Source organism: Leucopleurus acutus (genome assembly GCF_964270905.1).
Source record: "Leucopleurus acutus genome assembly, chromosome: 2".
In the NCBI taxonomy this organism is placed as follows: Eukaryota; Metazoa; Chordata; class Mammalia; order Artiodactyla; family Delphinidae; genus Leucopleurus; species Leucopleurus acutus.
In genome coordinates this window covers 75,787,032-75,811,958 of record NC_139143.1, presented here as the reverse complement: position 1 = coordinate 75,811,958, position 24,927 = coordinate 75,787,032, and the positions used below count along the sequence as shown (strand labels likewise).

General features: G+C 39.6%; 1 protein-coding gene across 1 annotated transcript in view; it reads left to right on the top strand.

The window, feature by feature from the left end:
* ATF6 (activating transcription factor 6) overlaps positions 1-24,927 on the top strand; it is a 221,677-nt gene that overhangs the window by 190,781 nt on the left and 5,969 nt on the right. The window lies entirely within an intron of this gene.

The window sequence follows — 24,927 nt, the reverse complement described above, 5'->3', positions numbered from 1 at the left end:
ATTACTCACTAGCTAGTGTGGAGGTAACACGTGTTGCTCTATGAAGAAAAATTTTAATCAGCACACAGTAGTTGAAGCCACACACATGTCCTTTTAATGCGCCCGTACAAAGCAAAAGCTCCATCCACACAAGTATGTCTGTTTCACATGAGGACTCCTTGGAATCTGAGCCCACCCTGGTGAGCCACCCAGTAGTGAGACCACCTTTGGCCTGGGTAAAGCTACACAAATGGCCTGTGAAAACCAGATCTTCCCTCTGGTTTGTAATGTCAATAGATCGTTGCTGCCTTCCTTCATACTCCTTTAACAGAGCCACTTCACAACCCAAAACCTGATAAAGAAAAGTTTGATAAAAATAAGAGGCGCCAAAGAAGCGGCAGGAAATTCTTTATCAGGAATAAAACCCACTGAGGAAGGAGGGGCTCAGCTAGAGGAAGGAGTGAGTTCTTCAGAGTTCTGTTGCTCCTGAGACTCCTTTGGTTCCTAGTGGTATTGGCAGAGCTTTTGCTGGATGCACCACATACTTCCCCAAAGGCCTTTTAAGGAAAATATATGGCCAGCACCCTCTATGTAACGGCCCATAACTCTCAGGAGTGTGAATTTTTTTAATAGGAGTTATGATTTAGTGTTTTCTTATAAGCTCCCTTCTAATTGTTTTTCCTCTGGTTCTTAAGCTCAGTGCTTTATTTTTTTCCTGTAGTTTTCATATGCTTGTGGAAGGAACAAATATGTTTACATGGCACTTAGCATGTTATAAATGCTTTCTTTTCCAGGGAGTAAGCACATTCTACCACTGACAGAATTAAAACTATGTTCCTATGTTTCCCTGGGGGCAGGGCAAGAGTCATGACTAGTTTTCACATTCTCGGCTTTGTTCCTGGGGCATCATCACTCACTGTGATAACCACTCCCAGGAAGTTTCCTCCCAGAAATAACAATACTTCTCTCTACCCTCCTTCCAATTGACCTTCCATTATAGCTAGTGCTGCCCAGAGTGCACTTTCCTTTATCCATCTTCCCATTTAATATGTCCACTTAGATGACTCCTCTACCATTATAACTAGAGAGAATGTGACTTTACAGAGAAATCTGATAGGTACTGCACACAGTTATAAAGGAAGATGCAGATGGGCTTCAGTAATTGGTATGAAGTTATCACAAAGCTCTTTAGATTAACAGGTACTTATAAACTAGGCAGGATATTTTTTTACTCCATGTTAGTTTTAGCATACACTCTTGAAAAATACTGTGCACACTTGAAAAATATCCAGAGACTTGCATATCAGCATGGGCTTTTGAAATAGATGGACATAGGTGTGAATCCCAGCTCTTCCTTAACTCTGTGATTTTTTCACTTTGCTCTGAGTTGAAATTTTTTCATATGAGGTTGTAGTAAAGAATGATTTAATATATTGTATAAATTGCCTAATAATATATCCAGCATATGAAAGCATTTATAATAGATTCTCAGTAATGGTGACAGTGCTCAAATATTTCTAATAAAAGGGCATTGATTATATCTAGAGACAGTTCATTCTGTTTTCAGACAGCTATAAATGTCAGAAATTACTTTCTGTATGGCTCCAGCATCTGTACTTTTCAATTATTGGTTCTAATTCAGTATTCTTAGACCTCAGAGAAGTCGTCTAATCCCTTTCTCACATGGTCAGCTTTGAGATCTTTGAAAATGGCTGCTTTGTACCCCTGCATCTTCTCCCCCTCAGTTCATAGGAATCCTGTTCCTTCATCTACTCTTTCACATCCTGGGTTCAAACCAACCCAGACTGGAGCACAACATTGTAAGTGTGCTCTGATCAACAGGGAGAGAATAGAACTCTCAATTTTGGGCTGTGTTCTCGACAAAACCTTAGTTGACATGAGTTGGGGGCGGGGGCAGTTATATTTCACCTTTGATTTATCAAACTTATATACTTGATTAAGACCTCCAAATCTTTTTTCAAACATGTCTCTAGTCACTCTGTATCCCTCATCATGTATTTGTACAGAATTTTACATTTCGACTTAATAATTTCATCTTGTTAGAGTTCGCTCATGTTTTCCCTAGCCTATCAAGCTGTTTTGGGGTCCTGATTATGACAGTGAGTGACTTGGCTCTGCACCTCCTCAATATGTATTCAGTATCTACACTTGAATGATATACCTCTAACCTCAACCTAACCCCTAAACTCCAGATTCATTTATCCAACTTCCTATTTAATATGTCCACTTAGATGACTCCTAGGCAGCTCACACTTAACCAGGCTTCCTCATTTCCATCCCCGACCTTCCCCTCCCACAGTCTTCCCATCTCAGTTAATAGCCTATCCATCCTTCAGTTCGCACAGCCCAAAACCTTGGAGTCATCCTCAGCTCCTTTCTTTGTCTTCCAATGCTCCACATCTAATCCCTCAACTAATTCTGCCGGCTTGACTTAAGAACATATCCTGAATCATACCTCTTCTACATCTCACCTCCTTGCCTTGCTTCTTTGGACCAGACCTCATCATGTCATACCTGGATCCTTCAACAGAGTCCTACTATTTTCTGCTTTTACCCTTGCCCTCTTTAGCCTCTGCCCAATACTACAGCTGGAGTAATCCTCCTCTGTTCAAAACAGTCACTTTCCATTTCACTCAGCATAACAGCTGGAGCCCTGACAACTGCCTGCACACCCTACATGATTCTGACCCACCCACCCACCCACACACACACACATTCTGCATTTCTGATCTCATTTTCTACTCTTCTACCCATTTTCTCCTCTCCATGCACAGTGTCCTCCTTGTTGGTCCCAGAACGTGCCAAGTGTACTCCCACATCAGGGCCTTTGTATTTACTATTCCTTCTGCCCAGAGTGCACTTTCCTCGTCTCTTTTATTGTCTGGGAATCTTCCCTGTGAAATTTCCAGCTGTCATTTCTTTGTTTAACATATTATATGAGACTCTATGTACTAACAGAAGTTATGACTAATGGCAATTGTAGATTTGGCTTCTGGACTCACATAAATGAATGTGTTGGAATTACATCTAAAGAAGTAACTGCCTCTATATAGTATTTTGTGTGAACAGTTAGATTCCTCCCCCATCTCCTTTTCTACCAAATGTTAATGATTCTCAAAGTACTTGAGATTTCCCTGTGAATCTAAGGGAATACAAGAGCATAATTTCCCATTTCAGGGAAATGGTCAGATTTCTCCAATGGAAAAAGTACCCCAAAGTTTTTAATTCATTAGTACCAAATATATAAGGTAGATTTAAAAAGTTTGTAGACGAAAGTTGTCAGACTATCAAAAAAGTTTTTTTTAATTGTAGGCACTGAGTTACAAATAAGAAAGAGTCCCATAAATTACCCCTGTTTCTATTTGTAGTGTAGCAGTAGCATCTGTACTATTAATGTGATGTTTGTTTCTCACCTTATTTTCACTAGCAGCTGCTTCTTGGTCTCATCTGTTGACTCTTTCTTTCTCTTCTCCCAAACCCTAAACGTTGAAATATTTCAGGGCTTAGAGCTTCGCCCTGGTCTTTCACCTAGGTGATCTCATTTAATCCCATGGTATCTAAATTACAGCGTAGGTTAAGCTGTTGTAACAAAGAGACCCCAGAATGCAGGTGCTTAAGGTGAAAGTCTATTTTCCTTTCCTATAAAAGTGAGGGTAGATGATCCCACTGATATGATAGCTTGTTAGTGCTGGAGACCCAGACTCTTTTCTTTCCTGTTGCTCTGCCGTTTTCAACATGCTGCCTCCATTTCCTGGTCCCAGATGGCTGCTCCAGCCTCTACATCATGTCTGTGTTCTAGCCAGCAGGAAGAAGAAAATAGGAAGTGAAGGACACATCCCCACCCTTGAGGACACAGGAGTTAACCATTTCTTCTGTTTTCATCCCACTGGCCAGAACTGAGTCACATGACAACAACTTGCTGAAGGTCCTCTAGGAAATGTAGTCTTTAGTCAGATAGCCATGGACTCCAACTAAAAATTGGCAATTCTTTTACTAGAGGAAAAAGACGATAATGGATTTGGGTGGACAGGGAGCAATTTCTACCACACATGGCTTTAAGTATTATCTGTGTGCTGATGTCTCCCAGTTTGGTATCTCTAGCCTTGGCCTGTGCCCTGAGTTCCAGATTCTTTACCCAACTGCCTTTCCAACATCCCCAAACACCCGCATGTCCAAAACTGAACTCTTTACTTTTCTTCCCAAACCCCGTTTCTCATGTTATTTCTCCCAGCTGCTCATGCCAGAAGTGTAGGACCACCTTGGTTCTTCTCTTTCTCTCTCACCCAACATCCAATCCATCTGAAGTTTTATTAACTTTACCTTCAAAGTAACACTAAATCCTACAACTTCTCATCATCTCCACTTCGTCACTCTGATCTGTCCACCATCAATCATCTCAGCAGGACAACTGTAATTCCTTCCTAACTAGTGGTGTCTCATTCTACTCTTTCACACAGCTAGAGATACATGGGATTAGAAGAATGAAGAGAAAATGCAAACAAGGAATGGAGACATTTCTAAAATATAGGGCATTTTAGTTAACCTAAAAGTTCTTTCTGAGCCCAAATTAAGTATATGTTGATAAAATTTGAATGCTACCTCTTCTTGAAAGGTCTCATAGTCTTGCTGTCATGGAAAAAATACTCAGACTTTGGAATCAGACCTGAGTTCAAATGTGATTCTTCTACTTCACTAGCTGTGTGCTTTGAGGCAATTTATATAAATCTCTCAGACTCAGATTTCCCATGTGTCAATATTGAGGATTCAATAGGTACCTCCCAGGGCTGTCATGAGGATTAAAAGAAACAGTGTATGCCAGGTGCCTTGGTACAGTTCCCATCCTGTTTCCATATCGTTTCCTACTTCCCTGTGCTCTAAATTGCTTTGCTCCTCCCTAATAAAGCCATTTACTGCCATTGTTTGGTTCAATTGTGTTAATTCTAGAGCAACCATAGCCATAGAAGTATCTTGATATGTTTGTGTGTTCTTTAATAGTGTAACCAAAATTAGTTTAGTTAAATAGGGAACAATACAGGAATTGGAAGCAATGTAGGAAATGTAGCAAATTCTTCACTATTCCCTCGATAATTCCTTATTTTTCCAAATCCGTTTTGAGTAGTCTATTTTGAATGTTTAAAAAAATAAAAATTCTGCTTAAGGGGAAACAATTTTGCAGTAGTTTTTGCCACTTTATTACAAAAAAAAAAGACGGGAAGACTTTTCACTGTGGGTGTAAGAGCCATATTGGACTTCTTGAGACTCCTCTTACATTGGGCTCATGTATCTTTATTAGAGACAAAGGAGACCTAATAAGGACAGAGTGTGACTTGTGCATCAAGCGGGATATGCTCTGGAATGTTAGGCATACCTTAAAAATCTCTGTTCCATACTTTTATCTTCACTGGCAGATATAAAGCAAAACTAATGGACTTCTTCACTCCAGAGGAAAAAAGTCAATATGTATAAAATTTAAGATTGAATCATCCCTTTGTTCTTGTCTCCATCCTTCACCAGCTCTATCTTCTTCACTACCGCTAGTGACTTATTTAAATAAAATACATACCCGATCCTGTTTCTCACTTCCTTAAAACTCTTCAGTGGCTCCCCATTGCCACTGGGGTAAATTCCAAGGTCTGTGTGAACCACCCAGACTCACCTCTCCAGACTCACATCCCGGCTTTCCACCTCACAGTGTAACTTCAACAACACCTTGTACAGAACGTTGCCTCATGACTTCATGTATTGACTAATGCTTATCCCTCTCTAGAATTTCCCCTACCTCTAACCAGGCTGAAGAATCTTTCAGAGTTCAACTCAAGTGGCACCTCCTTCAGAAAGCCATCCTTTGCCCCCTCCTCACCCCCCAGGCCAGGGAAGGCACCCCTTCTCTTTGTTCTCTTACACCATATGCATACCCATATAGCATTTATGCTGTGTGATATCTGTTTACATAGCTGCCTCCCTTACTTCATGGTAAACGCCTTGATCTGGGGCCAGGTCTTACTCATCTCTCTTTCTCCAGTACACAGCACAGTGCCCAACACATAACAGCTGCTAAGTAAATATTTATGTAGTTGAATCATATTGATCATATGAACAAACTCCCACTGAGAGAACATCTGCCTTGCCTTATATATCTGAGAAGAGCCCTTGTTTATTACACTCTATTAATTGAGAGTTGCTGTGCTATATATTAAATTGGATACTTTAGTCCCTGCTTAAAAAATAAAGGTTAAATTGAGCATATTCATAGCTCTGTTAAGATTACATAGTGCCTACTAGCGCAAAAACATAGGTAGTGACTACACTTGACAGTTGTTTGGGATGTGTGATGCCCAGCTGCAGTGTAGCGTAGCTTTCTGTGTTTGGTGGTATTTTGATAAGATGAGCTAATAGTGTAAAAGTAGCAAGTCACTGTTGGTCTGTGGAAGAGATTGGGTAGCAGGCCTTCTCTGCTTTAAAGTCTTGCTTTTTAAAAAATCCCAAGAAATAGAGGTTCTTTCAAGAGAGTTTATGGCCTGCATTTTCTATGTCATAAACCATCACAGTTTTCAGCCTTCAGCCTGGCTCCCGTAGAGATTAACTGTGACCTATATAAACTATGCGGTCGTTCCAGTTGTTTTACCCAGGAAGGGCCCCAAGATTTTCATTGAAGAAACCCAGAAAGATGTCACCGATCCTGGTGAGAAGTACCAAGTTACCAAAAGCAGGTTGGGATAACTTATCTTGAAAAAGATAGGAAACTTGCCAAATTTTCTAGTGCTTTCTTAGCACTAAAAGAAGACTTAAAGAAGGTTTTAATACTTGCCAAAATTTCCCTTGTGGAACCATTTCTACTGTGTGATAGAGATCTGCGGTTGCAAACCTGTCTCCTTTTTCTTTTCTTTTTTCCTTTTTTTAAAATACTAAGTCATAGAACTTGAAAGGCTCTGGATAGTGTTCTTAAGATAAACAGATAAATCCCACATTGTTTCTAATGCAGCACCTTCCTCTGGATTCTTTCACTGTCTCCATAATGTAAGTCTTAGTCACACTTGTATTAACAATAGGTACACTCTGCAGTATCTCCTTTCATACAGCGGTGTCACAAGTATTAATTCCTCAACCCTGATACCACCACAGGAAAACGGTAGTCACTGTAATCTCCATCCATTGGAGAGATGGAGAAAATGAATTCACTATGGAGAATGCAGTTGACTTCCTCACCTCAAGACCAGGAGGCAGTGGAAGGTCATGGCTAGACCCTGGGATCACTGATCCCCAGGCCTCTTCCCTGTGCTCTGATGCCTTTCCGTTCTGCTCCTTAGAGAGGTGTGCATTGCATGCTGTGTTAGGTACTTGAATTAATATGTTTAACTCTCGCAGCCACCCTACAGGTTAGGTATTACCATCCCTATTACAGATGAAGTTCCAAAAACTTGCTAGCTACTAATTAGAAAAGCTGGCCTTCAGACCCACGTCTGTGATTCCAAAGTCTGACCTCTCTCCATTGTGCCACACTGACTCCACACAGTGACAGTAATTCACATTTTATTATATATCACTTTATAACCTGAAAGTCCTCCACAAAGATTATCACATTTAATTCTTAAGATCTTTGAAAATATGAGTGGTTGTTATATCCTTTTCAATAAATAAGACACTAGTCAAAATGATCTTATTAAAACCTAAGTCAGTCAGTGATAGTCCTGCTCAGACTCTCCAGTTGTGTCTTATCTAATTAGAGTAAAGGCCCAAATCTGTGTGACCCGTAAGGAGTCTGGTCCCCTAGTGCCTCTCTGGCCTCATGCCTCCTTCCTTCTCTGCCCCAGTCACACTGGCCTCCTTGCTGTTCCTCAGATACTCAGGGCCTTTATATTGGCTCTTCCTCAGTCTGAAATGCCCTTTCCCCAGATACCTGCATGACTAGCTGCCTTAGCACTGTCAGGTCTTGACGAAAAAGTCACCTTTTCACCAAAAATCATCTTCCTGGTCAGGCCTTCCCAGACTACTCTTTGTAAAATTCTAGTCTAGCCCCCAGCTTTTCATATGCCCCTTCCGTGCTTTAGTTTTGTCCTTAATGTTCATCATTTTCAAACATACTATGTATTTACTTCTCTTGTTTATCGTTGACCTCCTCCTGCCCACTAGAGTGGACATGCTGTGAGAAAATGCTGTGAAGAAACGCTCTTGTCTGTTTTGTTCACTTCTCAACTCCAGCACCTAGAACAGGCTTGGCACACAGTAAGCACTCTGAAAATACTCAGTGAATGAAAAAGACATTCGAAAGTGGAAGATCAGAAAGGTAAAGTGATTTTCCCCAGAAAATGAGTTTAAGCTGACCCTGGTCTTCTGATCCACATTCCATGCTTTTTCAGTTTGGAGCTGAGCTGGGCCAAAATCCAGAAGAGGTTATAAATGGTTTTATAACATAAAACCCAATTCATTAGGAATACTTTCAATGTAATTTGTACTTTTAAAACAATTGTTTCATTAATTCCTATATCATAGCAGACATAGACCAGTCCTTCCTTTGGACTGTCTCCACACAGCAGGAATAATGAGAATAGGTATAGAACTTCACATAGACCTAGTGTTTTCACCTCACTGTGTTACGTTATAGGATTGGCAAGCATGCCGGTCTCTCATGCAGCCTCTGCTGCAGGGCGACTCTACCAGTGCTTCCTCAGAGTCATCAAAGGGGCAAACAAACCAGAAGGCAAGGCCACTTAAGGCTGGGGAGCTAAATCAGGAATAGTACAGTGACACACAGGTTAGGAAAGGAAGTGAGTCTACAACATGGTCCCACACTGTTGCCATTCTGAGTTAAGGACATGCACCAGGCTGTCAGACCTAAAAAAGAAATGCACTGGTAAGTCAGGTTGGTGGTTGTCCAACTCTGTACAACAGTTTTGGCAAAGAAGGTTAAATGCAGTGTTTTGCAATGTATCTCAGCCCTGTTCATTTCTTTGGTAAAATTCTCTCTATAGAGAGTACATTTATCTGGAGGTGGTGTGCATAGCCGTATGAGCTGAAGGCAGCTTTCCAAGCTCCTTCAGAAATATTAACTATTAAATGCACAACTTGAGTAAGGTTTGCGATTCCCACTCCTACTATACTGCTTGCACAATGATTTATGACTAACCTGCCATGAACCATGACAAGATAGAACAAATCTGAGAAAGTAAGAATGGCAAGTTAGTTACTGAATGTGGGATTTGATCAGTAATCACATCAAAACTGTTGTTTGGAAATAAAACATCAGCATCCTCAGTCACCTTTCTCCTACTCAATTTCCCTTTGCTCCAGAAGGAATTAATCTCTTCTTCCTCCTTATCCCTGAGCATTTTTATAGCTGCACTTAGTTAAAGGCAACTCTATTAATTTCTTTGCTTGAACTGAAGTTTCCTTAATTTATTATAACCATTACTCTTGTCGCGGGACCAGCTAGTGTTTGGATTTCACAAATAAGTCTTGCAGCTTCCAAAACACCAACCCATCACTACTGTATTTATTCTTAAATGACTTTTCACTGGGAGAAAGTATAATTATCTGTCACAACAGAACTACAAATAGGACCCTAATAAGTTTACCATTTGTTAATTTCTGTTGCATATAGGCAAATTGTTATATTTTTCTGTAATTTTTTAATACCTTCCTTCTGAACTAATTATTAGTGTTTTCTTTATGTATTTTGTCTGCCACCTTGATTGTAAACTACTTACAGATAGAAACTGTGTTATGTAATCATTTGGAGCAGAACACATGCTAATTCTATGAATGATCACAGCTAATCAGGAATTCGGTCAGACATTTCAGCTGAAAGCAGCCCCTGCCCTGATACCACTCTGGGTCCACCGAACCCACAGCCAGTAGCTCTTATGAGCACACTTTCTGTGTCTCCTACCCAAGTATTTACGTAAGACAGCACAGGATTCTTGACTGCAAACCTGCAGAGTCTTGAACAGACAGGAGTGTGAGGAGGGCCCTGTATCCCTGATGTTAACACTCCTGTGGGAACAACTACAGATCCTTTAAGAAGATTATGCTTTGGCTGTAGCAGTGACACCTATTAGGAATTGTTCCATGAGAGAGCATGAGAAATTCTCTGGAGTTCAAAAAATCAAAATGACATCCTTGATAAAAAATCTCTTCATGGTTTGAGTATCATAGTTGACACCAGGAATCTCTGGGAATTTGGTCTTGAAGCTATTCTCAGAGCATGTGTTGCATACATTCCACACAGGCCTTGGGGGATAGAGCAGGCTTAGCTTTTGGTTTTCAGCAGAGTTTGTCATCTTCACAGCTGAGTAGAACACTGGAATGTGACATTTACCCAAGTATACCCATTTTTCATTCAGTATCATTTTCGATGTAGCAGGTCTTATCTTAAAAAAACAAACAACCTCTTTGCTTTTGTGAGTTTAGTTTGTAAAAAAAAAAATGAGAGCAAGAGACTTCTCTCCATTGGACTTCATCCCTGGGTATCATCCTTCACTCCCTGTTCTCACTCTTTCCTCAGCAAGTCACATGACATTTATTGATCAGAGCATTTTATGGTTAACTCACTTTTAAATTTTCCAAAATGCCATTTGGCTTCTTGCCAAAGACCTGTATGGTACCGGGATTTACTCAGTAGTTTTGTAAATACAACTACTTCCTTTTTCTGGAAGAAATAGAAATAGGACTGAGAGAAAATGGCTTCCTTGCCAAAAAACAGAAATAGCTTTTATGGCTCAGAGAATAACAGTACAATTATAGCAAGAGATGGTTTGTCTGTATCCCACTTTATAATAATTCAAAACTCATGATAAATTCTTAGAAAAGAGGTATTTGTTGTAGGAGTCATAAGTGGTAGTATTTGTAGACTTAATGTGGTAATGCATCAGAATTCACAGAATGGAAAAATTACTCAATGCATGGAATAGTATATTCCACGTTATTTTGTGTTATAGAAATCAAAAATAGTCTATAGTCCCTAAGCCGCTTCTTTTGAGAATCTGAGGGAAGAGGAAAAGCCAGTCCATTTCTAATTTTTTTTGGGGTGGTGGGGATGGGGATAGGATATCAGTTCACAGCAGAGCCTTAATTGTACTTGGCAGTGACCTCTATCAGCTGTTCAGTTATGTGTCTTCTAGTTTGTTTCCTCTAAATAAATACAGAGATGTTTCCTCAATTGTTAGACAACTTTTCCAGATTGGTTTCCAATAGTAGCAAAAGGAAAAATCTTTTCCAGTAATTTTCTGATTACTTCATCTGCAAGAGTAAAGTGAACGCTGAAAATGCCACAGTGAGCTTCAGTCATTTATGGGAATGTCTAAAAAGGCATCAGTCATCAGTTATTTCTTTTCCAGATATCTACGAGTGATATCTGCATTAGTTTCTTAACTAAGACTTTTTTCTAAATCCTATTTGTTATCAAAGACCTCTGTGTCTAAAAGATAAACTTAAATTTTTTTAAGTTCTGAAGAAGTAAAATCTTAGATGACTCAACACTTGCTTAAATTTCAACTAAAGATGAGACTGAATTAACAATCTCAGAATCTCAACATATATTTGGCCTTACCTGTTGTTAATGAAACGGCTGCAGGCAGGGCTGCATGTTACAAAGCTTGAACAGAGCAATAGAACTATTTATAAATGCAGACACCTTTATGAAGACCTAGTCCCTGGGTTTCACTTATGTAAGCCTACAAAACTATCAGTTGTAAGTAACTGAGGGGAGTAAACACATGAAAGTTCTCAGATGTCCAGGTTTTTCTGAACATTATGTGATTGAAAAGCAGCCAGGTTTACTGCAGACAGAACTGCAGACATTTCAGTGGAGAAAATGAGACACAGAATGGCAAATAATGTTGTGGACATTGACCTGTGAGCCTGGTCTCCACTTCCCTTTTACCTCCACTCCTGCCTTTTTTTCTGAGGGGGAAGGAATTCTCTAGTTAAAAACTGAATCCATAGGACAGCCTGTCTCTCCTGAGGGAGCTGCCATACTCTAATTCTTGTTTAGCTCAGTTCTCTGAGTGTGGCGGAGGGGAATACTAACACCCTCTTTAAGTCAGCGTCCTGTGGGGCCACTTCCACACAGCCGAGGCCTCATTCATTCATTTATTAAAAAATGTTTATTGAGTGCCTTCTGTGTGCCAGACACTGGGGATTCAGCAGTGAAGAAACAGATAAAAATGCCTTGTTCTCAGGGAGCTGACATTCTAGTGTGGCTCCCCCTAGGAGGTGTCCAAGTTGAATGGAGCTTCAGGAATGGGTGTGTCTGAGAAGCCTCAGGAGTTTACAGAGCCCCCTAACCTGTTTCTGTGCCCTCCAGCAGGTTTTATATCTGAGCTAATGTGGAAGGGGAGAGACACTTCCTCCTATTAAAAACAAATGCAGAACGGCTGCCTTCAGTGTTATACAAACTGCCTTCTGGCCATATATAAATGATTCACTTTATTTGTTTTTAGTCTGCAATTGCAATACCACCTCAGGTCTCATTCATCTTAACCTGTTGACAGTTGTTTCTAGCGTGTGAGTGAGTTTTTCTGAATGTAGTTGGTATTGTGTGACTATTGTTTCCAAAATATTTTAAGGTTCCATTTTATGAATAAAAAGTATGCTAGACTTTTTAATAGGCTGAGAGTAATATGACAGTATCAGGCCTCAGGTTCCTTCATCTTCTAAAATTCTGATTCAGTGATTCCTCTTAGAAGCTGAGCCTGCCCAACACAATGGCAGAAATATTGCAGAGAAAGACGTTTTAATGCTCTGAGAAGAATGTATAATTCCCATATATTAACTTTAAATGCAATTACAGAGCCACTATTTTTCAGAAGAACGAGTGCCCTTTAACCCAATGTTAGTACTTGCGGAGGTTTGGTCCTTAATCTGCCTGCGGGCTAGTTATTCCACATGTTCTGGTTTTATAGGGATGTGCTTCTGAACATTGGTTCCGTTCTTATGGTTCTCAGATTTCAGATTGTGACACCATTAAACAGTTTTCTAGTACTTGGTGCCAGTGATTTAATTTTTAGAAGCAATAAAGTTATTGGCCATCCCTATAGTTGGGCCCAGGCTCTAGGCTAAAACTCCAAACTGTGTCTTAGGGCAGCAAATCAGGTCCTAGGTCTAGTTCACTCAGCTTTCAGAATGAATTTTAACCCCAATCCAGTCTTCTTATGGGTCCCTTTGTTGCCACTCATACCTGAAGTTCACTTGTTTTCAGTTTTTGAGGCACTAATTGAAATTATATAATCAGATTTCAATTTGGTAGTTTGGAATCAGTTTGAAGAAATGAGTAATAATGTTGTCATGTCCATTTTAATGATCTTTCAGGGGCTGATGGAGATCAGTGAACTGTAACTGTTTTCTATGGTCTGATGAAAAAACCTGTCACATATGTGGGCAGCATTTCAGGGAAAGAGTAGGCAAGTCCAGGGTGTAAAGCAAAACTAATACCATTAGTCTTTTTTTTTTTAACATCTTTATTGGGGTATAATTGCTTTACAATGGTGTGTTAGTTTCTGCTTTACAACAAAGTGAATCAGCTATACATATACATATGCTCCCATATTTCTTCCCTCTTGCGTCTTACCGTTAGTCTTTGAACAATTATGGAATTAGCCAGATTTCCTGAAATCATTCTAGGAAACTATCAAAAGCCCTAGAGGAGCTGAACTTGAGAAAAAGTAGGAACTTGACCTTTTATAGCTTAGACCTCTGTAGCATAAGCCCCTAAATTTCCCAGGGGATAAATTTCATGTGGTCATCTCTAAAAGAGTCACTGTTGATGGTTACGAATTCAAAATATATACTTGGGGTTGAAGAGCAGTGACTTTGGCTGTGTTTCAGAGGTCTTAATAGGATTATTTTTTTGTTTGAGGATGTTAGAAATTCTTTGTTGCTGCCACCATTTCTGAACTATCCTAGGATGGCACGTTCTCAAGTTGGGTCAAAGAATGGTGGAACTTTCATAAAGCAAAGAATTACCTGATGACATGACTAGCAAGTATGAAGGACAGCCTTACTAACCATGTTCTGTATTTTTCATTGTCTGCTGAGAAGGGACTTTGCTAACTCTGGGTATGCAGTGTTGAGTGAAACAGACATACTCTGACTTTATGGAGTTGATGGTCTAGTGGGGAGGCATATATTAGTAAACAAGCCAGTGTTTAATTATACATTGTAATAAGTGCTGTGAAGGAAAAGAACTGACATGATTTGGGGATGCTGCTTGAGTTTTGGTAGTAAGAAAAGGCCTTTCTGAGGAAATGCACTTGTTTGATGTTTTACCAATATTTTAAATGTAATTCTGCTGCTTTTGCAACACTCCTGTAAGCTGCATAAGGGAAGAAACCTCATTTGCTTCTGTAATTCCTTACAGTTTAAGGCACTCAGTAAATGTTGGTTGACAGTTTTGTGACCCATCATATGGTATCCATTTTTCTTTAGAAAACTCACCCTCTGTTTAATTTGGATACAGAAAATGGGATCTAAATGCTTATAAGAGCCTGTAACCATGCCTAGCATATAGTCAGTGCGCAAACAGTTGCTGAATGAATGAATGAATGAAGGTTACAAACTGAGTTTGGTTTCTCAGTTGAAAGTAATCAGTGATCGGGCTTCCCTGGTGGCGCAGTGGCTGGGAGTCCGCCTGCCGATGCAGGGGACACGGGTTCGTGCCCCGGTCCGGGAAGATCCCACGTGCCGCGGAGCGGCTGGGCCCGTGAGCCATGGCCGCTGAGCCTGCGCGTCAGGAGCCTGTGCTCCGCAACGGGAGAGGCCACAACAGTGAGAGGCCCGCGTACCGCAAAAATAATAATAATAATAATAATAATCAGTGATCTGATGAAACCACAGACCTACTCTTTTCCTTCATGCCCATCCTTTTTTTTTTTTAGCTTTTATTGGAGTATAGTTGATTTACAGTGTTGTGTGAGTTTCAGGCATACAGTAAAGTGAATCAGTTATACGTATACATATACCCACTCTTTTTCAGATTCTTTTCCCGTATAGGTCATTACAGAGTATTGAGTAGAGTTCCCTGTGCTATACAGTAGGTCCTTATTAGTTATCTATTTTATATATAGTAGTGTGTAGATGTCAGTCCCAATCTCCCAATTTATTCCCCCCTCCTCCCCGCTTTCCCTCTTGGTACATAAGTTTGTTTTCTACATCTGTGACTTTATTTCTGTTTTGTAAATAAGTCCATTTGTACCCTTTTTTTAGATTTCACATGTAAGCAATATCATATGATATTTGTCTTTCTCTGTCTGACTTACTTGACTCAGTATGACAATCTTTAGGTCCATCCATGTTGCTGCAAATGGCATTATTTCATTCTTTTTTATGACTGAGTAATGTTCCATCGTGTATATGTACCACATCTTCATTTTTATTTTATTATTTTTTACATCTTTATTGGAGTATAATTGCTTTACAATATTGTGTTGGTTTCTGCCGTATAACAAAGTAAATCAGCTATATGTATACATATATTCCCATATCCCCTCCCTCTTGAGTCTCCCTCCCACCCTCCCTATCCCATCCCTCTAGGTGGTCACAAAGCACCGAGCTGATCTCCCTGTGCTATGCAGCTGCTTCCCACTAGCTATCTATTTTACATTTGGTAGTGTATATATGTCCATGCCACTCTCTCACTTTGTCCCAGCTTCCCCTCCCCCACCCCCCGTGTCCTCAAGTCCATTCTCTACATCTGCATCTTTATTCCTGTCCTGCCCCTAGGTTCATCAGAACCATTTTTTTAAAAAATTCCATATATATGTGTTAGCATATGGTATTTGTTTTTCTCTTTCTGACTCACTTCACTCTGTATGACAGTCTCTAGGTCCATCCACCTCACTACAAATAACTCAATTTCGTTTCTTTTTATGGCTGAATAATATTCCATTGTATATATGTGCCACATCTTCTTTATCCATTCCTCTGTCAATGGACATTTAGGTTGCTGCTATATCCTGGCTATTGTAAATAGTGTTGCAATGAACATTGGGGTGCATGTATCATTTCAGACTATGGTTTTCTCTGGATATATACCCAGGAGTGGGATTGCAGGATCAGGTAGTTCTATTTTTAGTTTTTTAAGGAACCTCCATACAGTTCTCCATGGTGGCTGTACCAATTTACATTCCCACCAACAGTGTAGGAGGGTTCCCTTTCCCCCCACTTCCAGCACTTACTGTTTATAGATTTTTTGATGATGGCCATTCTGACCAGTGAGAGCTGATACCTCACTGTAGTTTTAATTTGCATTTCGCTAATAATTGGTGATGTTGAGCATCTGTTCATGTGCTTTTTGGACATCTGTATTTCTTCTTTGGAGAAATGTCTATTTAGATCTTCCACCCATTTTTTGATTGGGTTGTTCATTTTTTGATATTGAGCTGCATCTGCTGTCTGTATATTTTGGAGATTAATCCCTTGTCGGTCGCTTTGTTTGCAGATATTTTCTCCCATTCTGTGGGTTCATGCCCATCCTTCTTAACACACATGTTCCCATTGTTCTTCCCCCAAGAGTACCATTTGGTTTCAGGACTCCATCTGTCTTGTCTGCAGATCACTCCAGAATTACAGTCCTAGCTCTGTTTTCTCCTGCCAGTCAGTCTTCTAGCCCTGTTTTTTCCTACCAATCAGTCCTTACCCCTATTTCCTACTGCTTGCCTGTCCTCTGCACTAAAATGTCCCGGAATCTCAGACATATGTGCACTCAGCTCCTCCCTCGACAGCTGCATGGCTCACTCCTCACTTCTTCTGTTTTGTTCACTACTGTATCCTCAGTGCCTGGCACATGGTAGGAATTCAGTAAATATTTGTTGAATTAATAAATATATATAGTGTTCAGGCATTATATATTATTATGCTTATATTGCATTAGAAGACACAGTGAGCACGTCAGGTGCTTGAACCAATATGTACTATCACTGCAAATGCAACAGCTACAAATGCAAACTTATACTAGAGTTTCCTGATAGTGACCCAGATACCAAGATTGTGTTTGCCACTGGTGATGTGATTTTCTGAAATGATGAATAATTCTTGGTTATGTTCAGAAAAAAAGCAATATTCCCAGCATAGTGGAGTGGTTATAAGAATGTATTCTAAAGACACACTGCCTAGGTTTGAACTTCCTGCTCTGCCATTTGTCAGCTGAGTGGCTAATCACATGATGTTTCTATGTTCCAGTTTTCTCATCTATAAAATGGGGAATAATAATAATAATACCTGAATTAGGTTGTTTTGAGAATTAGATGAACAGCGTCTGGCATGCAGAAGCACGAGGTGTTATTAAATAAATAAATTATTATTCAGTAGTTTATTCCTGGAAATTTAGTGTATATAAAACCCATGTAAAAGCGCTCTATATTTAAATGTAAAACAGTGAGTTTATTACCATAGTAATAATCAGGGTTTTTTTTTCTTAGCCTATGTGAATATTGTATGAGATACAGGACAGTTTTGCGTGGGACTGTCCCTGTGCATTACAGACTGTTCAGCTTCCTGGCCCCTGCCCATTAAATTTTAGTAGTTCCCTTCAATCATCATGACCACTACAAGTGCTCCTTAAGGGTTGGTGGGTTTTGTATACATTGTTCTAGGCCCATACACTTTTTTAATGAAATTATTATAGATCTTCTAACTAGATAAGCTCTTTCTCATCTGCCTCCCCATTGTTCAGGAATATAACACCCATGTAATATTTAACAAATTCTAATACGTATCCTTCTCACACTGTTCTGAAAAATTGAAGAGAGAACACATCCAAATTCATTCTGTGAGGCCACCATTACCCTGATACCAAAACCAGACAAAGACCCTACAAAAAAAGAAAATTACAGGTCAACATCTCTGATGACTATAGATGCAAAAATCCACAACAAAATATTAGCAAGCCAAATTCAAGAATATATAAAAAGGATCCTACATCAGAGTCAAGTGGGATTTATTCTAGGGATGCAAGGATGGCTCAATATCTGCAAATCAATCAATGTGATACATCACATTAACAAAAGGAAGGATAAAAATCACATGATTATCTCAATAGACACAGAAAAAGCACTTGACAAAATCCAGCATCCATTCATGATAGAAACTCTTATCAAAGTGGGTATAGTGCGAATATATCTAAACATAATAAAGGCCATTTATGACAAACCCACAGTTAATATCATACTCAACAATGAAAAGCTAAAATCTTTTCCTATAACATCAGGAATAAGATAAGACTGCCCACTCTCACCACTTCTATTTAACATGGTATTGGAAGTCCTAGCCACAGCAATCAGACAAGAAATAAAAGGTATCCAAATTGGAAGGGAAGAAGTAAAACTGTCACTGTTTGCAGATGACATGACTCTATATAGAAAACCCTAAAGAGTCCACCAAAAAAAACTATTAGAACTAATAAATGAATTCTTCAGGGTTGCAGGATGCAAGATTAATATACAGAAATATGTTGCTTTCCTATTACTAATAATGAACTATCAGAAGGAGAATTCAAGAAAACAGTCAATTGCATCAAAAAGAATAAAATACATAGGAACAAATTTAACCAAGGAGTTGAAAGATCTGTACTCTGAAAACTGTTAAGTCATTGATGAAGGAAATTGAAGACAACACAAATAAATGTAAAGATATCCTGTGCTCATGGATTGGAAGACTTAATCTTGTTAAAGTTACAGTACTACCCAAAGCAGTCCACAGATTTAATGCAATCCCTATCAAAATACGCATGACATTTTTCACAGAACTAGAACAAACAATTCTAAAAATTTTATATGGAACCACAAAAGACCTTGAATAGCCAAAGCAATCTTGAGAAGAAAGAACAAAGCTGGAGGTATCACACTCCCTGACTTGAGACTACACTACAAAGCTACAGTCATCAAAATAGTATGGTACTGTATACAGATACATAGATCAGTGGAATAGAATAGACAGCCTAGAAACAAACCCACACACGGTCAATTAATCTATGACAAAGGAGGCAAGAATATACAATGGAGAAAAGACAGTCTCTTCAATAAGTGGTACTGGGAAAGCTGGACAGCTACATATAAAAGAATGAAAGTAGAACATCCTCTAGCACCATATATAAAAATAAAGTCAAAATGGATTAAAGACCTAAGTGTAAGATCGGAAACCATAAAACTCCTAGAAGAAAACATAGACAAAACACTCTTTGACGAAAATTGTAGCACTGTGTTTTAGGATCTGTCTCCTAAAACAGAGGAAATAAAAATAAAAGTAAATAAATGGGACCTAATTAAACTTAAGTTTTTGTACAACAAAGGAAACCATTGACAAAATGAGAAGACAGCTGTTTTCTGAGAAAATGGAAGAAAATATTTGCAATGATATGACCAGTAAGGGGTTGATATCCAAAATATATATAAACAGCTTATACACTCAACTTTGAAAAAACAAACAACCCAATTAAAAAATGGGCAGAAGGGGGCTTCCCTGGTGGCGCAGTGGTTAAGAATCTGCCTGCCAATGCAGGGGACACGGGTTTGAGCCCTGGTCTGGGAAGATCCCACATGCCGCGGAGCAACTAAGCCCGTGAGCCACAACTACTGAGCCTGAGCGTCTGGAGCCTGTGCTCCACAACGGGAGAGGCCGCGACAGTGAGAGGCCCACGCACCGCGACGAAGAGTGGCCCCCGCTCGCCACAACTGGAGAAAGCCCTTGCACAGAAGCAAAGACCCAACACAGCCAAAAATAAAAATAAATAAATAAAATTTTTTAAAAAATGGGCAGAAGACCTGACTAGACATTTTTCCAGAGAAGACATACAGATGGCCAACAGGCATATGAAAAGATGCCCAACATCACTCATTATTAGAGAAATGCAAATCAAAACGCAATGAGGTATCACCTCACATCCATCAGAATGGCTATCATCAAAAAGACCACAAATAACAAACGTTGGAGAGGATGTGGAGAAAAGGGAACCCTTGTACACTGTTGGTGGAAATGTAAATTGGTGCAGCCACTATGGAAAACAGTATGGAGGTTCCTCAAGGAAATAAAAATAAAACTACCATATGATCCAGCAGTTCCCCTCCTGGGTATATATCTGAAAAAAACGAAAACGCTAATTCAAAAAGACACATGCACCTCAATGTTCATGACAGCGTTATTTACAATAGCCAAGATATGGAAGTAACTTAAGTGTCTATCAACATATGAATGGATAAAGAAGATGTGGTATATATCTGCAATGGAATACTACTCAACCATAAAAAAGAAGGAAATTCCGCCATTTGCAACAACATGGATGGACCTGGAGGGTATCATGCTTCGTGAAATAAGCCAGACAGAGAAAGACAAATACTGTATGTTATCACTTATATGTGGAATCTAAGAAATAAAATGACTGAATATAGCAAAACAGAAACAGATTCACAGATACAGAGAACTAGTGGTTACCAGTGGGGAGTGGGAAGGGGGAGAGGCAAGATAAGGGTAGGGAATAAATAAGTAGAAACTACTATGTATAAAATAAATAAACTACAGACATATATTGTACAGCACAGGGAATATAGCCAATATTTTATAATAATTTTAAATGGAGTCAAATATATAAAAATACTGAATCATTATGTTATACAACTGAAACTTATGTAATGTAGTAAATCAACTATACTTCAATAAAAAAATAAATACACATGTATTTTTTAAATATTTAACAAATCCTGATTTGTCTTGCAGTTAAACAAATAATATCCCTCCCGCCATCCCTCCCTGCCTTTGGACACTCACAGCCTGAAATCTCTCCTCTGTCCCGGAAACGGCAAAGGGCAGACATGGTGGTTGCTAGGAGCTCTTTGCTCCTGCAAGTGTTCTCCCTTATGTCTCCAGAAAGATTTTTCAAGTCGGAAGCATATTTTGTGTTTGCATCTGCAATACGACTGGTACTTACTCACTCAGTCTTCTTCCCCACTGTTGAGGGAGAGGTTCTATCTAGTTCTACCACTGATCCCCCACCCGCTACCTTCAGAAATGCCCAACGTTTCTTAAAGGAGCCAAACCGTTTTTCTATAAGCATTTTAACATATTCAGTGACATGGAACATTTATATATTGGTTATAAAGAAAAAGATCAATGCTAGAGTTTTCATGGAAGGTTTCTTAGAAGTGGGATTTGAAATGGGCCTTAAAGGGTTAATAGAAATTGACTGGATGGAGAATTTGGGTAGAGAAGAGCAGAAAGAACTTTTTTATTTTTTTTTCCAAGCAGAGGATAAAGTACTAGCAGAGATAAAATGCATGGTGCTCTGGGATGGTCAAAACCAGGACTCCGGTTAAACATTGGAGATAAGATTGGTTAGACATGGTGAAGTCAGCTTTGGAAGTTTTTGAAAGCCACCGAAAACATGTGATGTTTCACCCCTTATTGTTCATTGTATTCCCGCCTTCCCTTCCCTTTGTCTCCTTTGTCTCCTTTGTCTCCTTTGTCTGCTCTTTCTTACCCTTCTGGATTTCTTTCCTGATTTTTCCACGTGTTTGTTTTGGGTGCAGGTATCTCTTGTGATCAGTGGAAGGGGGGATTTTTATTTACCTTCCATGTTCCCCCACGTACACACACATACCCCACACCCTACAGGATTCAGGCACAGGTCCTGACAGCCTGTCACTGCCTGTCACCAGCCTAGCTTACACAGAGCAAACTGCCTCTTGTTAGGATTGGTGTCTGATTCTGAACAGAAATCTTGTTTTATCATACATAGTCTTTGCAAAGCACTGGTGAAGTCTTGTTATTTTTTAAAATTAAACTTTCTGTGAAATTTGGGGGTATTTAAATTCTGTTTATGGTTAAGGTCCTGGTGTGTGTGTTAGTCATCTCCCAGCTAACAGCCCCTTGGCAGGCCATTCTTAATTCAGTTATTGTGTGTTTACAGGCTGTTCAGAATTCCACATTGCCTAGAGTTTTTCCACCGCCAGTGTCCAAGCACTTCTTTTTCTTGCTTTCCCAACCCCTCTGGGCATTCAGACTCACTTTCTGGCGCTCATGTTTGAAGCCAGTCATCTCTTTTCCTTTTTATTTGCCTGATCAATTTTGAATTTGAAGTATTCATATTTCATACCTTTTTCCTGACTCAGGTCAGTGTTTCTTCTCATTCTGTTCACTTCAGAAGTCCCAGAACATAAGATTATTTATATCGCTTGTGCGGCACCCAAATGTTTGCTAATGGAAGAGGGGAAGTGAACCTTTAACATTTGTGCTCCATACTGTAACTTTTGGTTCTGTTTTTCCCAGTCACTGTATTTTTCATTAAGTACGCAAAAAGCCTTCAGCAGTCTTTTCACATAACTCAGCTCTAACAACTCCCTAGTTGTTGACTTTGTTCCCTCTTGTCGGCAAGCCCATGAGCTGTAATGTTTTCTCTTATTACTGGGGCACTGCCCATTCATAATGGAGGCCTGGCCCTTAATGAAAGTGTGCCGTCCGTCCTCAGCCTCTCACATCCTGCCTGGGTTTTCCTTCAGAGGCTGTTCCTCTCCTCCCTACCTGAGCCACCAGAGTCTTCAGGTTCTCATCTCTCCAGTTAGAACCTCCTCTGGTATATTTTATTCACACCGAGGCACAAATTATAGGCAACAGTTGAAAATGTCCTTTCCGAGGGTGGTCAATTATTAACTATGCTCAAAGTCTGAAAGGAAAGGATAACGGGAGCTTCATCTGCCACTTGTGGGAGGAGTTTCGGAGCCTCTCTGATGCTCCTGGAAGCAGATCGTGTGAACAGATGCCTGACAGTGCAGGGGAGGGGCCTATGAAAACCACAAGTTATCATAAGCTGTTTCCCATTCTGTCCTCCTTTAATTAAAATAATTAGAACCTCATCAGTAATAGAGACCACCTCACTCACTATCCAAGGGGGTCAATACTGAAAACCAAAGGACTTTTATAAGGTCCCACAGAGTAGATGAAGAAAAGAAATTGCTGTAGCCCCTTTAACTATTTTCTAGAGGTGTTGGGTAACTTGGGATTCCTAATGGCGTGTCACTTTAAACCTAAATTTTCCAGCTTGTCATTCAGAAGGGGCTTCCTAAATTCGGTTTAAGGCATTCACATCCTATCTGGTAGAATCTTCTTCTAGTAATGCTGACTGTTTCCTTGGCCTAGAAGTTCAGAAAGGAGTGAAGAACAGAATCCATTTTAAAGCCACCCAAACCGTACCTAGCATGAGCCTCCTGGTTGGGCTTAAGATAACAGTACTATTTCAGCCATGACTAGGGACTCCCAGGTTTTGGAATCAGGTCGCAGCTTTAGTTTTCCCCCAGGCATCTGAGCTCATATCACCAGGTTTTTCATCTCTTCCCAACATTTAAGCTGTTAAAGAACTCCAGTTATCAGTTTAAACCAGAGCAGGCGCATGGGCTCTAATAACTTCTGCAGGTGGTATGGGCTATATGACAGAACCTAGTCTTGATCTTAAACTGTCATCTGGATTCTGAGTTAATCTAGGAAAGTAGTAAAAATTAGTCATGTATATTACATGTCTTTTATACATGTGTTTTTCATTATTTGATCATCTGTGTCTCAATGTGTCCGTGTGTGTGTGTATATGCACACAGTCTTTCAGTTTTTCTAAAACAGAGAGGGCCCGTGGTTCCAAAAGGAAATGACTAGTGTGGCACCTTGAAATCTGAACCCTGTCACATGTTCTGAATGTAATGACTCCAAATACATTAACAGGTTGTCTTTCTTCCATTGCCTACTTTTTGGAAAAGAAATCACTTTGATAGGAAACGTTGGCTAACTTACAGCCAATCAGATTTAATTCTCTAAAGATAAGTAAATGATTTGATAGCCATTACAAAGTGGCAGGAGTTGTAATATTGGAGTTAAGTGTCCACAGCAATGGTCTTAAAGGATAGGTAGGGTTAGTTATTACGTAGCAGCAACCAACTGCTCTTCATTGCTAGTAAGGCTGGGAAAGAAGGAAATTAGCTTCAGCTGTAATTGAAGAGATTTATAAGACTTGTAATGGGAAATTCACCATCAATGGAGACTATTTTAGAAATTGAAATAGGCAATCAACCAATAGAAGTGGAATAATGATGTCTTCCATTGGCCTTAAAATGGGATATATGATCTGCTCAAGGCACTTAAAGTTGATAGATTATTAGATTTAATAGTTTTTAACTTTTAGGGGGTCATAGACCTCATTAAGAATCTGATGTACCCCCTCTCCAGAAAAATGCACATACAAATAAAACTTTGCATGCAATTTCAGGGAACTTATGGACTCCCTGAAGCCTGTGCATTAGACCCTAATTTAAGACACCCCAGATTAGATGATCTCCTTAAGTCATTTCCTGCCTCGTTAAGTTACAAGCTCCATAGTTCAATTTTCCCAAACATAATGGAATCTGAGGATCAAATGTCAAACTTTGGATTTTCTTCCTCTGGATTTATAATACTTGGCACGCCTGGTGTAGTAGTAAAAAAAAAAAAAAAGAAAAAAAAAATAGATAATGGAATAGAAAGAATTCTACTTCAATTCTTTGCCCCGGAGAAGCCAAATGTTTAATTTTGAAATCACTGGTTGGCTGTATATCACCCTCATGAAAAGGCAGTGCAGGACTAGGCCCTCGCCAGCATTCTTCCTGGTCCCACACCCAGCTCTGGATTCATGGCTGAAAATGCGAACTGAGGTGCCACGTTGACTCCCCAGCATTCTTCCAAGTTTACACATCTTCTAACTGCATTGCTATGAATGTCCAGCTGGTCTTGAAAGATGTTATCTATTTATAATTCTGCCATCAGTTTTATGCCCAAGTTTCATTGACTACAAGTTGGAAAATGACCACCTAGAATTACAAATCGGGGAATAATTTGGCCTTCTCCCGAAAATAAAGAGCTTTTGTCCTCACAGGAAGAATGGAGTGTAGTACATGTCTGTGTATATTAAACTCATGATAGTAAGTTACC